Genomic DNA, 15,049 nt, shown 5'->3' on the forward strand with positions numbered 1-15,049 from the left:
CTTGGTCCTTTGGTGGTGGGAGATTCTGTCACGGTTGTCGTAGGAATGAGCGGACCAAATTGCAGCGTGTGTGTCGTTCCACATTTTATTTATACTGTGAAACTATGCAATACATAAATAAACTGAATGACAAAAAACAACAAACCGTGATGCAGAGGTGAAACATACACTACTCAAAATTAATCTCCCACAAACCCAGGTGGGACAAACACCAACTTAAATATGACCTCCAATTAGAGACAACGATGACCAGCTGCCTCTAATTGGAGATCATCCCAAACACAGCCCAACATAGAAATACAAAGCTAGAACTACCCAACATAGAAATTCAAAACTAGAACATAACATCATAGAAAAACTAAACTTGAAAACACCCCTGTAAAAGCCCTGACCTACTCTACCATAGAAAATAACAACTTACTATGGTCAGGACATGACACCTCATTACTAAAATTAACAATTATCCTAAGAAAATGGTTTGTTTCATTAGTTTGTTTTCTTCTTTATACCTACTAAAATGTCAAGAATTCTTAATGCTATGTTATGAATTAATTTATTACTTTCATGTGATATTTAATGCTATGTTATGAGTTAATTAATTGCTTTCAGGTGATGAGTAATCTTGCCTAAGAGCAAACATTGTGTTAGCTCTTAAAGATATCAAGGTTTTAGCTCAGTGGTCCAAGACAGTCTTGAGTAACTCTGACAACCTGGATTTGAGACCAGGTTGTTCACACAGGCCCTGGAGAAGCCAGTTTGGTCAACACGCAGTCCCATAAGTGAGGCTGCAAGTGAGTCCTGGGGCCAGTCCAGATAGGTCCTGGTCTTGACCAGTCTTGCCAGACGGTGCTGGACTGACAGTTGCCGAGGGGGATGTCCTCCAGGACGACCAGGATGAGAATGTTCCTGTGCTCCACAAGCAGACGGAGGGTGGCCAGGCGTAGCTTTAAAGAGCACCAGTTACTGCACAGGTAGTGACAACGCAGGGAGTAGCGCTGCCATAGAGGCTGTCTGTGATGTTGTCATGATGTCCTTCCCCAGCAGGAAGTCCCTGCTGTGCAAACTGAGATACAGGAATGGGGGCCTCCTCTGCTCCATGCCTGGCAGCAGCTTCTCCACCACCCAGTGTTTGTCTCTCCTGCTGAACGACACAAAGGCATCCACATGGCCTCCTCCAGACAGCTGCGGGCGATGTGTCCGAGGGCCAGCAGGTAGTCCCCGGCCAGCTAATGGAGCAGCACCACCAGCATGAAGAGGAGAAGGCCCATGGAGTTGCAGATGAACAGGACAAAGCCCACATCTAGGGAACAGTTAGCCTTTGAGTACCTATTACATTTCTGGATAGCATTTTCATTATTGTATGATAGCTCTGCCTCCCCAAGGTGATACATGATGACCTGGGCATGTCTATATTTTATTTATTTTTATTTCACCTTTATTTAACCAGGTAGGCTAGTTGAGAACAAGTTCTCATTTGCAACTGTGAGCTGGCCAAGATAAAGCAAAGCAGTTTGACACATACAACAACACAGAGTTACACATGAAATAAACAAACAAACATACAACCAATAATACAGTAGAAAAATCTATATACATCATGTGCAAATGAGGCAGGATAAGAGAGGTAAGGCAATAAATAGGCCATGGTGGCGAAGTAATTACAATATAGCAATTAAACACTGGAATGGTAGGGTGGGCAGAAGATGAATGTGCAAGAAGAGATACTGGGGTGCAAAGGAGCAAGATAAATAAATAAATACAGTATGGGGATGAGGTAGTTGGATGGGCTATTTACAGATGAGCTATGTACAGGTGTAGTGATCTGTGAGCTGCTCTGACAGCTGGTGTTTACAGCTAGTGAGGGAGGTAAGAGTCTCCAGCTTCAGAGATTTTTGCAGTTTGTTCCAGTCATTGGCAGCAGAGAACTGGAAGGAGAGGTGGCCAAAGGAAGAATTGGCTTTGGGGGTGACCAGTGAGATACATGCTGGAGCGCGTGCTACGGGTGGGTGCTGCTATTGTGACCAGTGAGCTGAGATAAGGCAGGGCTTTACCTAGCAGAGACTTGTAGATGACCTGGAGCCAGTGGGCAATCATTTGAGAAACCAAGGCTGTTGAGTCTGCCAATAAGAATGTTGTGATTGACAGAGTCGAAAGTCTTAGCCAGGTCGATGAATACGGCTGCACAATAATGTATCTTATCGATGGCGGTTATGATATCGTGGCTGAGGTGCACGCATGACCAGCTCTGAAACCAGAATGCATAGCAGAGAAGGTACGGTGAGATTCGATGTGGTCGGTAATCTGTTTGTTAACTTTGCTTTCAAAGACCTTAGAAAGGCAGGGTAGAATAGATATAGGTCTGTAGCAGTTTGGGTCTAGAGTGTCTCCCACTTTGAAGAGGGGGATGACCGCAGCAGCTTTCCAATCTATGGGAATCTCAGACGATACGAAAAAGAGGGTGAACAGGCTAGTAATAGGGGTTGCAACAATTTTGGCAGATCATTTTAGGAAGAGAGGGTCCAGATAGTCTAGCCCGGCTGATTTGTAGGGGTCCAGATTTTGCAGCTCTTTCAGAACATCAGCTATCTGGATTTGGGTGAAGGAGAAGTGGGGGAGGTTTGGGCGAGTTGCTGTTGGGAGCGCAGGGCTGTTGACCTGGGTAGGGGTAGCCAGGTGGAAAGCATGGCCAGCCGTAGAAAAATGCTTATTGAAATTCTCAATTATTGTGGATTTATTGGTAGTGACAGTGTTTCCTAGCCTCAGTGCAGTGGGCAGCTGGGAGGAGGTGCTCTTATTCTCCATGGACTTCACAGTGTCCCAGAACATTTTTGAGTTTGTACTACAGGATGCAAATTTCTGTTTGAAAAAGCTAGCCTTAGCTGTCCTAACTGCCTGTGTATATTGGTTCCTAACTTCCCTGAAAGGTTGCATATCACGGGGGCTATTCGATGCTAATGCAGAACGCCATAGGATGTTATTGGGTGCAGGGTCCTTGGGTCCAGGGGACCAGCCAGTTCTTATCACAGCTGATGACCTGGACATGTCACTGTCCTTGGGCCCAGGGGACCAGCCAGTACTTATCACAGCTGATGACCTGGACATGTCTCTGTCCTTGGGCCCAGGGGACCAGCCAGGAGTTATCACAGTTGCAATGTATTCGAGGATCATAGAATACAAGGGACCTCAGGCTGGTCAGGGTCTCTGGGAAGCTCTCTATCACATTGAACTCTTCTAGAGATTCCACCATCAACTGCCTGAGGGAGTGGAGGTCTCTGCTCAGCTCTTCCTCCAGAGTGAATTGAATTCAGGCTCTCCAGCCTGGTCAGGTTGTGAAACATGGTGGCCAGCCTTTCCCATCAGGTTCAGAAACCTCAGCTACACAAGCATGTTCAGGTCAGATAAGTATTCCAGGGAGGGAAGGTACCTTGCGGCGAAGTGATGCCAACATAGAAGTTGATCGACTACTGCCGTGAGGCTGACGACAGACTGGAAGAATGGCCTTCAGCAGTTGAGCACATAGCTGAAGAGTGAGGCCGGGTTTTAGGGTGCTGTTTCTGCCAATGATGATGGTAAGGGGGTACCCAATGGAGGAAATGTTCAAATTAGTCAGGCCTTGAGGGAAGGCACCAAATATATGTGTCACATTCAAACTGTTCTCCACCTCAGAGGGAGGAGGGAGAAAGTCCCTTAAATCTACGTTCTTCAGCGAAATGAGGTGGATGAATGCAGACACGTCGATATGTACAAGGGGGTTTTCTCACAACATGAGGGTATCCAAGCTGTCAAGGCCAAAGAAATGATTATCTGTAATCTGAGAGATCATGTTTAATGTTAGGTCTAAGAATCTCAATTTACCCAGTCCCTGAGATGTTAAGTCTAGAATAATGGTTATGGCATTGAGTCCTGAATCTAGCCACTCCAGATGTCTCAAGCAACTGAAATGCTCTGAGGTGATGTTTGTGATGCCATAGGCATGCAAGGACAATCTCTTTAGCCTTGGGACAGGACTTTTGAATGTCACAAAGCAAAATTAACTGAGGGATAACTTTCAAAAGAAAACTAACTGCCACATCGGTACGATTCTTCAAATAATGAATCAAGCCTAAATTGACACTGTCATTATCTCTAGAAAAGATTACTATTTCTCAGTGCAGACCATGACTAGTTTCCAATTTTATGGATCCTTAAATCAAGTTTTGTGATTGAGAGTTTGTGTACTGTCCCAAAAACAGACACAAAGGAAATGTTTTTGTCATCGAAATCGAAAGAACGCAATCTACTGATACCAGACTGCAGAAGCTGAGTCTGTCATTCATCAATGTCAGGCAAAATCAGAGATGAGATGTTTTCGAATCATATTTTATTGTGACGCGCTCCACTGAATGAAAAGTCCACTTCTTGCAGACAATAGAAATAAGGAAGCTCAAGAAAAGCTCTGTTTCTGTCAGAGCAGTTCTGGTGTCTCAAAATGTATATCTCTTCTGAGTGAAAGACATACATCCCAGCAGGAGACACTAAGCTGTTGTAAGAGTAATTTTAATAGATACCTAAAACCGGATTGTCTTCTCAGAAAGAATGCATTTGTTACTCAACCAACCCAAGGAACAAAAATCCAAACCGCATAAAATCCCAACAGAGGAAAGACCAACCACATTTTTCTCATGAAGTAGAGACACCTGCAGATTATGTTGGCTGTTTTGTTTGTCCAAGGGAATTGATTTCAGTTTCTTGTTCATTTTAATTCAGTTAAGGTCAGTTTATCCAATGTCTGGAATAGATGATTGAGAAGCAGGTTTCTGCTTTAAAAAATGGCATGAGACCCTGTTGGGATTACTTGTCAATGGATTAAAGACCTGGAGTTATTTCACTGCTTTGTCTGTTACCTGTGTTCTAGCTCCTCTTTGTCTGTTACCTGTGTTCTACCTCCTCTGTGTATTTTACCTGTGTCCTAGCTACACTTTGTCAGTTACCTGTGATCTAGATCCTCTTTGTCTGTTACCTGTGTCCTATCTCCTCTACGTCTGTTACTTCTGTTCTATCTCTGTGTCTGCTACATGTGTTCTTTCTCCTCTGTGTCTTTTACCTGTGTTCTATCTCCTCTGTGTCTGTTAACTGTGTTCTAGGTCCTCTTTGTCTTTTACCTGTGTTTTAGCTCTTCTTTCTCTGTTACCTGTGTTCTAGCTCCTCTGTGTCTGATACCTTTGATCTAGATCCTCTTTGTCTGTAACCTGTGTTCTAGCTCTTCTTTGTCTGTTATCTGTGTTCAAGCTCCTCTGTGTCTGTTACCTGTATTCTATCTCTGTGTCGTTTAGCGGGCTACAGTGCATAATTACCCACCGCAAATCTGCATGAAGACTAGGGTTGAGTTATTGTAGATTTTGGGGAAGCTCCATTTCTCATCTCTTTTCTGTGGTGCCCGGTGTGATTGTATTTTCTCTTTTTGTGGTCTGGTGTGTTCAGTAGAGGGGTTGAGTGAGAATTTTTTTGACTATGGCGTCTAAAGTAGACGAGTTCATTCGCTTTCCATCAAAGGAACTGTTAGATGTATGTACTAAAGAACAGCTGTTGAAGGTTGCTGAACACTATAAGGTTGAAATTAGTGATAAACGTAAAAAAAATTATATTAGGTTAATATTGAAAGCCAATCTGATGGAGAGTGGTATTCTTGAAGATACCACTGGGGCAGCCTCTGCTGAGGACACGCCGTCTACCCGATATGTTACAATTACCGCTCCATCGGTTAGTCCTAGTAGTCTTATTTTTGAACAGCAGAAAGAGCTGCTTCTGTTACAGCTAGAGCACGATCGTGAGAAGCTAGAGCATGATCGTGTAAAATATGAGAAGGAATTGGAATTTAAACAGGATATGGAGCGTGCTAAAATCAAGCTGCAACAAGAGCGACTAGAGTTGGTTAGGGAAGGAAAGCTCTCAGGGGAGAGTTTGCTCTGGGAAGGTGATGCAGATTTACTTAGGAGTCGTTCCTCTTTTGGTCGTGCCCCGGACACATTTGACATTGTTGGGAATTTACGGTTGTTGCCTCAGTTTAATGAAAAGGACCCTGAGACGTTCTTCTCGTTGTTTGAGCGTGTTGCTGACGCTAGGAGTTGGCCTGTTTCTGACCGCACTTTGATGTTGCAGTGTGTGCTGACTGGTAAAGCGCAGGAAGCATATTCAGCTCTTAGTGTAGCCGACAGTGTCAGTTATGTTAAGGTTAAAATGGCGGTGTTACAGATTTACGAATTGGTTCCTGAGGCTTACCGCCAACGATTTAGAACTTTAGAAAGGGATGATAGGCAGACTCATGTTGAGTTTGCGCGAAAATTATCTTCACAGTTTAATCGCTGGTGTTCCGCCTCTGCGGTTATGACTTTTCAAGGGCTGTGTGATCTGATTATGCTAGAGCAATTTAAGGACACAATCCCTGGTCATATAGCGACGTATATTAACGAACGAAAAGTAAAGACTGTCGCTGAAGCTGCGGTTTTGGCGGACGAATATGTTTTGACTCACAAAAGTGTTTTTGTAGAACCCCGTACTTGGAGTGAGTGGGGGCGTTCGGAGAGATTTGGGCCTCGCTCACCGAGATACTCTGGTTCACGGGCAGAGTTTTATTCAACTAGGGTTGAGCCTGACTCCCGTGGTAAAACTGACTTTGGTCAAGAGTGTCACTACTGTCAAGGCTCAGGTCATTGGAAAAACGAATGTCCGGTTCTCAGGTCTAGGGGTAAATTCAGTACGTGTGTTAACGTTAAGTGTAGGCCTACGGCGTTAGCTGCGTCTGTTCCACATCAGTTTACTCCTGACACATTGTCTCAGGCCCATGGGCATGTGAAAGTCCATATTGACCCAGGCTATTTACCTTTCATTACGGAGGGTTTTGTGTCTATGTTAGGAAGTAAGAACCTAGTGCCAGTGAAGATCCTACGAGACACAGGTGCCTCGGAATCGTTTGTGTTGGAATCTGTGTTACCTTTCTCTGCTGAGACTGATTCTGGGAATAGTGTTCTAATTAGGGGAATAGGTTTGAACAATCTGTCAGTTCCATTGCATAAACTGATATTGGATTGTGGACTGGTGAAAGGTGAGGTTGTTGTGGGGGTGCGTCCTTCGTTGCCTATTGAGGGTATCGACGTTATCCTTGGGAATAACTTGGCTGGTGAGCGTGTGTGGCCTGTCGTGTTTCCATCTCTAGTGGTTTCCACTAAACCGTCAATTGTAGGGATTCCTGATGAGAGTGCGCAGAGTTTCCCAGCGGTGTTCTCTGCGGGTGCAGTGACGCGGTCTATGAGCCATGGTGACCTGGTCCCTGCTCCGGTAAATGAGAATACCACAAAGAAGTCTATCACTGTTTTCCCTGTTATTCCGTTATCTGTATTCCGCTCCGATCTAATCAATGCGCCACGGACTGACCCCACATTAGAAGAGTTGCGTGACCAAATTGTGCCTGTGGAACACTTGGGAGATGTCGCACATGGTTATTTTCTCCAAGAGGATGTTCTGATGCGAAAGTGGAAGTCTACAGAGGATGGTAAACCTGTTCGTTTGGCTGATACCGTTACTTCCCTTAGTTCTTGCAATGCTAGGTCTGTGCATGAGGACGAAAATGTTCCTGGTCCCGATGATTGTATACTGCAGGGTAGATTGAAAAATTCAGAGACACTGGATATTTTGGATAGCCCTTTTACTCAGCTACCTGTTGACAGGCGGAAAGAGCTGGTTGGTCTGATTCGGAAAATTCCAGGTTTGTATTCTGTGACACCTACACGTACAAACTTGATAGAGCATGATATTGACATTGGAGATGCTGACCACATTCGTCAGCGGTTCTATAGAGTTTCTGTAGAGAAACTGCGTTGTCTGGATGCTGAGGTCAGGTACATGCTGGAGAGTAAGATAGCAGAGTCTTCTTTCTCCAGTTGGGCTTCTCCCTGTATCTTGGTCAGTAAACCGGATGGAACGGACCACCGTAAGGTAAACGGAGTCACTAAGCCAGATTAATTTCCTCTTCCTCGGAGGGAGGACTGCGTTGATCAATTCGGCGCAGCTAAGTTTGTGAGCAAATTTGACCTGTTATTGTGCTATTGGCAGGTGCCACTGACGAGTAGGGCACATGAAATTTTTGCCTTTATTACACCCTCTGGTCTGTACTCGTACTCGTATTCGATGAGTTTAGTGACTATGGATCGTTGGGAAATGACAACCGTTGAGAAGTGACTATGAACCGTTGGGAGATGTTGTTTGCGTTTGTAGCTGATGTGGTCTCTTGTGCGCCCTGTTCCTGAGTGTTATGTGACTGACCATTGTTTGGTTTTGTCATGTTCTAACTTTGCTGTCTGTTCCCTCCTGGTCTTGTGTTCTCCTTTCCTCTTAAATTTTGCTTCCTGTGCACAAAGGTTGCTGAGGTCTGGGGAGAAGGAGGTTGGCTGGGGCAAGTGGAAGGTGAACATGTAACCCCTCATAAATTTGGGACGCAGAGGCCTGTGTCAATTTGGGACGCAGAGGCTGGTACGTTGTTCCGGGGCCCTTGTTGGTCCCCGGTTTTATGGGGGGATGTGTGACGACCCTCCCACTGTCTGCCGTATTCTCTCTCTTTGTTCTTGTTTCCTTATTAGGATGCCGGTGGGCGGAGTTGGAAGGGTCGTCAGCTAAATGGGAAGCACCTGGGCCCGGCTGGGTCCCAGGATAAATAGACCTCTTCCACAGTCATTAAGGGGAACTCTCTCCATGCAGACACTTTGTTGATTTTGGTTGTGTAGTTTTGTGGCTTTTTTGGTTATTTGCTTTGGTACCTTTCAACACCCTGCATTATTACATTCAGGTATGCAAAACACTCACTTACACTACTGATTACTGATTACACACGCCATTGTTAATTATTTAGTTACTTTAGTTAATAAATATATATTTTGATACTCCTTGTCTCCACGTTGTCTCCCTTTTGTTGTGAACTCAGAGCCGGTTCGTAACACGTTTACCTGTGTTCTTTCTCTTCTGTGTCTGTTACTTGTGTTCTATCACTGTCTGTTAAATGTGTTCTTTCTCCTCTGTGTCCTTTACCTGTGTTCTATCTTCTCTTTGTCTGTTACTTGTGTTCTATCTCCTCTGTGTCTGTCACCTGTGTTCTAGCTCCTCTTTGTCTGTTACCTGTGTTCTAGCTCCCCTTTGTCTGTTACCTGTGTTCTAGCTCCCCTTTGTCTGTTACCTGTGTTCTACCTCCTCTGTGTATTTTACCTGTGTCCTAGCTACACTTTGTCTGTTACCTGTGATCTAGATCCTCTTTGTCTGTTACCTGTGTTCTATCTCCTCTGTGTCTGTTACCTGTGTTCTATCTCTGTGTCTGTTACATGTGTTCTTTCTCCTCTGTGTATTTTACCTGATTTCTATCTCCTCTGTGTCTGTTACCTCCTATCTCCTCTGTGTCTGTTACATGTGTTCTTTCTCCTCTGTGTCTTTTACCTGTGTTCTATCTCCACTGTGTCTGTTACCTGTGTTCTAGCTCCTCTGTGTCTGTTACCTGTGTTCTAGGTCCTCTTTGTCTGTAACCTGTGTTTTAGCTCTTCTTTGTCTGTTACCTGTATTCTATCTATGTGTCTTTTACCTGTGTTCTTTCTCATCTGTGTCTGTTACCTGTGTCCTATCTCCTCTGAGTCTGTTACTTATGTTCCATCTCTGTGTCTGTTAAATGCATTCTTTCTCCTTTGTGTCTTTTACCTGTGTTATATCTCCTCTGTGTCTGTTACCTGTGTTCTAGCTCCTCTTTGTCTGTTACCTGTGTTCTAGCTCTTCTTTGTCTGTTATCTGTGTTCAAGCTCCTCTGTGTCTGTTACCTGTATTCTATCTCTGTGTCGTTTACCTGTGTTCTTTCTCTTCTGTGTCTGTTACTTGTGTTCTATCACTGTCTGTTAAATGTGTGCAATCTCCTCTGTGTCTTTTACCTGTGTGCAATCTCCTCTTTGTCTGTTACTTGTGCTCTATCTCCTCTGTGTCTGTTACCTGTGTTCTATCTCCTCTGTGTCTGTAACCTGTGTTCTATCTCCTCTGTGTCTGTTACCTGTGTTCTATCTCCTCTGTGTCTGTAACCTGTGTTCTAGCTCTTCTGTGTATTTTACCTGTGTTCTTTCTCCTCTGTGTCTGTTACCTGTCTTTTTTCTCCGCTGTGTATTTCACCTGTGATCTGGCTCCTTTTGTCTGTCACCCATGTTCTTTCTCCTCTGTGTCTTTTACCCATGTTCTATCTCCTCTGTGTCTCTTACCTGGGTTCTTGCTCCTCTTTGTCTGTTACCTGTCTTCTATCTCCTCTGTGTCTGTTAACTGTGTTCTTTCTCCTCTGTGTTTTACCTGTGTTCCAGCTCCTCTTTGTCTATTACCTGTGTTCTAGCTCCGCTTTGTCTGTTACCTGTGTTGTAGCTCTATTTGTCTGTTACCTGTGTTCTAGCTCCTCTGTGTATTTTACCTGTGTTCTAGCTTCTCTGTGTATGTTACCTGTGTTCTAGCTCCTCTGTGTCTGTTACTTGTGTTCTATGTCCTCTGTGTATTTTACCATTGTTCTAGCATCTCTGTGTCTGTTACCTGTGTTCTAGCTCCTCTGTGTCTGTTACCCGTGTTTGATCTTCTCTGTGTCTTTTACCTGTGTCCTAGCTTCTCTATGTCTGTTACCTGTGTTCTAACTCCTCTCTATCTGTTAAGTCTCGTTCTGGTCTTTTTTTCTATTGTTTGGACATAGAGAGAGGCTTTGAGGCACAAATACTGTTGTTACTGATTACCACTGTCTAACTTCCCTTTGCACATGCGCCAAATACAACAGGTTTAGACCTTACTGTGAAATGCTTACTTACAAGCCCTTAACCAGCAATGCAGTTCAAGAAATTAATTCAAGAAAAACATTTACTAAATAAAAGAGAAAAAAAAGTAACACAATAACTGTACAAAACAATAACGAGGCTATGTACAGGGGGTACCTTTACTGATCCCTACAAAGAGGTAATGAGTTGTATGTGTTGTTGGTATATTTGACATGCAACACAGTCTAGGGTCACTCTCGACTAACTAACTTTGATAGGCCCAGGTCTATAGGTAACGTGGTACCTTTTTCAATAAAGGAACACATATTTTTTAACCAATAATGTCAGTTGTATCTTAATTTTCCCATTCAATTCATATCCATATAATGTCAAAATAGACCTTTCGCAATTACATCACATACAGTATGATTGCCTGCATATTTGGTGAGCTTCTCTCTTTAAGAAAAATGTAATGAAAATAAAGTAAACCAACATGGTGTAAACTATGGTTGGATGTGAATCACCCATGTGTGTTTTGTGTGTCTATGACAATGAAGACTATGATGATGATGATTGGTTAATTGCAGGCAGGTTGTAAAATAGCTTGCGCTGTGGGAGGGTCCATATTTCACAGATTGGAGGAGAAAGGACAAGGGTGCTGGCGATCGGCATGTAATATGTTAAACTACGGTAAAGTAGTGTTTTGAGAATTGGAAATTGCTTACATCCCTCTCTCTCCACGGGGACACTGTCCAGATCTCAAGGTACACACACACACACACACACACACACACACACACACACACACACACACACACACACACACACACACACACACACACACACACACACACACACACACACACGTTTCCTTATGTAGCGTGTTTCAGGGCCTTCATGGCATAGTGCCAAAGCGTCACTGAAATTTCAAGGCATTGTCTGAGTGGCAAAAACAGTAGAAGGGCATATAAGAGAGGCTTTACTTTTGCAGAGATAAATGCAGAGATACATACATAGATAAATGCAGAGATAAATGCATCACGTTAGATACATCTAACACCACTCCTCTGTTTTGGAGTCTCGGTTCATCATTTAATAATCCTCGTCTGAGCGGAGAGTGAGACAGTCAGACATAACCACAATACTACTTTTTGAATATGAGGAACTTTTCACACGTAATATTTACTCTGATGTTTTCATGACGTGGCAACACAGAACTGTGAACCTCTCTCCGACATGACATTCTTCATGTAATTTAAGAACAGACTGGATAATGTTTCTTTTACTTTCTTAACTTTGCATAAATAAGACACCCTTTCAGGCCTTTCTATGTGAGCCTTCTGTGTGCCATAGGTTTACCCTAACATGCTCACTTCATAGAGTCTATCTTTATTTGTTTGAAGGAAATGGACACAAAAACATACAGAATTATGTGTAATTACATGTGAAGGTTTATTTAAGTTTGAAGGAACCATGAAAGGAAAACAAACTAGACAAGGGTCTATAGTGTTCACCAGGAGTGAGTGCCTGATGTTGTCTGGGCCAAACTGGCTGAATGGTTTGAATTTACTGCTCCACCACAGTAAAATTGTCCTAATCACTAGGTAAACAGATACTTCCCCTCCTATCAGAGCGCTTGGCAAATGGGGGGATAACTTTCACTGTTGTTTTCCTTCTTATTCGGACTTAAAAACACCAGCATAATTATTTGTAAGTACCACTTTGATTTTGTGAATTTGTTTGAAAGAGGCTGAAGGTGTTTTACTGAATTATTCACTTACGTTTGGTCGTGGAGTTTCCTTGCAGCATTTCAAGTCAAATTAGAAAGGAAAGACGGGAGCTGGGTAGTGTTACATATCTTTAGGCCTTTTTGAATTTCCTGATTTTAATCTGACTTCACCTCTTGAAGACTTTATGTTGCCCAATTATTGTAATTTTATTTTACCCATACATAAAAGTATAACTAAGAATGCCACACTCACTCAATGAAATAAACCAATGTATTAATTCATTCTTCATTTAATCACAATACGTAATCAATGTATCATTTCATATAGTATATGAAACATTTCATTTGTAAAAAAATGAAAAAGATCAATAACATTCATTGAGATATGTTCAGCAACCATAACGTTCATTGAGATATGTTCAGCAACCATAACGTTCATTGAGATATGTTCAGCAACCATACTATTCATTGAGATATGTTCAGCAACAATAACATTCATTGAGATATGTTCAGCATCAATAACATTCATTGAGATATGTTCAGCAACCATAACGTTCATTGAGATATGTTCAGCAACCATACCGTTCATTGAGATATGTTCAGCAACAATATCATTCATTGAGATATGTTCAGCAACAATAACATGAATTTGAGCAAGCTGAGGAAGAGTAAAACAGACCAGGGGTAGATGAGGCTGAAGAGAGGGAAGCAACATGACTGACTCATGTACAGTGATTTTGGAAAGTATTCAGACCACTTGACTTTTCCACATTGTTGCTTGGCTTTCAGGCCAAAAAGTTCAATCTTGGTTTCATCAGACCAGAGAATCTTGTTTCTCATGGTCTGAGAGTCGTTACGTGCCTTTTGGCAAACTCCAAGCGGACTGTCATGTGTCTTTTATTGAGGAGTGGCTTCCATCTGACCACTCTACGATAAAGGCCGGGTGGGTGGAGTGCTGCAGAGATGGTTGTCTTTCTGGAAATTTCTCCCATCCCAATTTCTCCCAGAGGAACTCTAGAGCTCTGTCAGAGTGACCATCAGGTTCTTGGTCACCTCCCTGACCATGGCCCTTCTTCCCCGACTGCTCAGTTTGGCCGAGTCTTGGTGGTTCCAAACTCCTTCCATTTAAGAGTGATGGAGGCCACTGTGTTCTTTGGGACAAATTTTCATAAATGTTTTGATATCCATCCCCAGATCTGTGCCTCGACACAATCCTGTCTTGGAGCTCTACAGACAATTCCTTCAACCTCATGGCTTGGTCTTTGCTCTGACATGCACTGTCAACTGTGGGACCTTATATAGACAGGTGTGTGCCTTTCCAAATCATGTCCAATCAGTTGAATTTACAACAAGTGGACTCCAATCAAGTTGTAGAAACATCTCAAGGATGATCAGTGGAAACAGGATGCTCCTGAGCTCCATTTCGAGTCTCATAGGAAAGGGTCTGAAAACTTATGTAAATGAGGTATTTATTTTTAATATATAAAACATTTGCAAAAAAATGTAAAACCTGTTTTAATTTTGTCATTATGGGGTATTGTGTGTAGATTGCTGAGTTTTTTATTTTTATTAATCCATTTTAGAATAAGGCTGTAATGTAACAAAATGTGGAAAAAGTCAAAAGGTCAGAATAATTTCCAATGCATATCTCACTATGGGAGTGTAGGACTGGGCCTAGGTGTAGAAATGAGGCCTTGACACTTTCAGGAAGGACAGAAAGCAGATGTTGGGAACGTGCTAAATGACTGTCTTGTTGATAATCAACCTGCTATCAGAGATGTATGTTGCAGTAGTCCTGCAGGCTTGGAGAGGATTATTAGTCAAAGCCCTCCAGTGGACTTGACAAATTACTTCACTTGCACATCTCCACTTGTATCCTCTCCTGTGCCTCTGCGGAGTGCAGACAGAGGGAATTCTGGGTAGAAATATGTATGTGTTTGGCAGTTCAGGAGGTCCTGTAAAAGCAACTTGATTTATTTGATTTCCACCAAATCAGGGAGTGAAACAATATACTAACCTAACAAATCTCCAAAACGAACACATCTCCTAACCAAACACATCTCCTTGGTGGTGGCAGGTAGCCTAGTGGTTAGAGCATTGGACTGGTAACTGAAAGGTTGAAAGATCAAATCCCCAGGCTGACAAGGTAAAAATCTGTCGTTCTGCCCCTGAACAAGGCAGTTAACTCACTGTTCCTAGGCCGTCATTGAAAATAAGAATTTGCCTAGTTAAATAAAGGTTAAAAAAATATCACAACACATGGAAATGAAGACCTGGGGAAAAGGTAATAGTAATTTTTACATTTGAGTCATTTAGCAGACGCAACAGCCACTCTCAACTTTCAAAGGCAGAGAAAGTGGGTGAGCAAGAGAGAGAGAATGAGAAAGAAAGAGGGAGAAGGGAGGGTGAAAGAGAGAGAGAGAGAGAGAAAGAGAGGAAGAGGGAGTGTGGGATCAGGATAGGGAGAGGGAGGGAAGGAGAGAGAAAGAGAAATAGAGAGAGGGATAGAGAGAGGGAGGGAAGGAAGGATAGAGAAAGA

The 15,049-nt window shown here is 42.9% G+C and overlaps 1 pseudogene; it reads right to left on the reverse strand.

Moving 5' to 3' along the window:
- Positions 1 to 660: 660 nt before the first annotated feature.
- LOC106610944 (toll-like receptor 13) lies at positions 661 to 3,373 on the reverse strand (annotated as a pseudogene).
- Between the last annotated feature and the right edge of the window lie 11,676 nt (positions 3,374 to 15,049).

The sequence above is a fragment of the Salmo salar genome, chromosome 01 (genome assembly GCF_965601325.2).
Source record: "Salmo salar chromosome 01, fSalSal1, whole genome shotgun sequence".
Classification (NCBI taxonomy): Eukaryota; Metazoa; Chordata; class Actinopteri; order Salmoniformes; family Salmonidae; genus Salmo; species Salmo salar.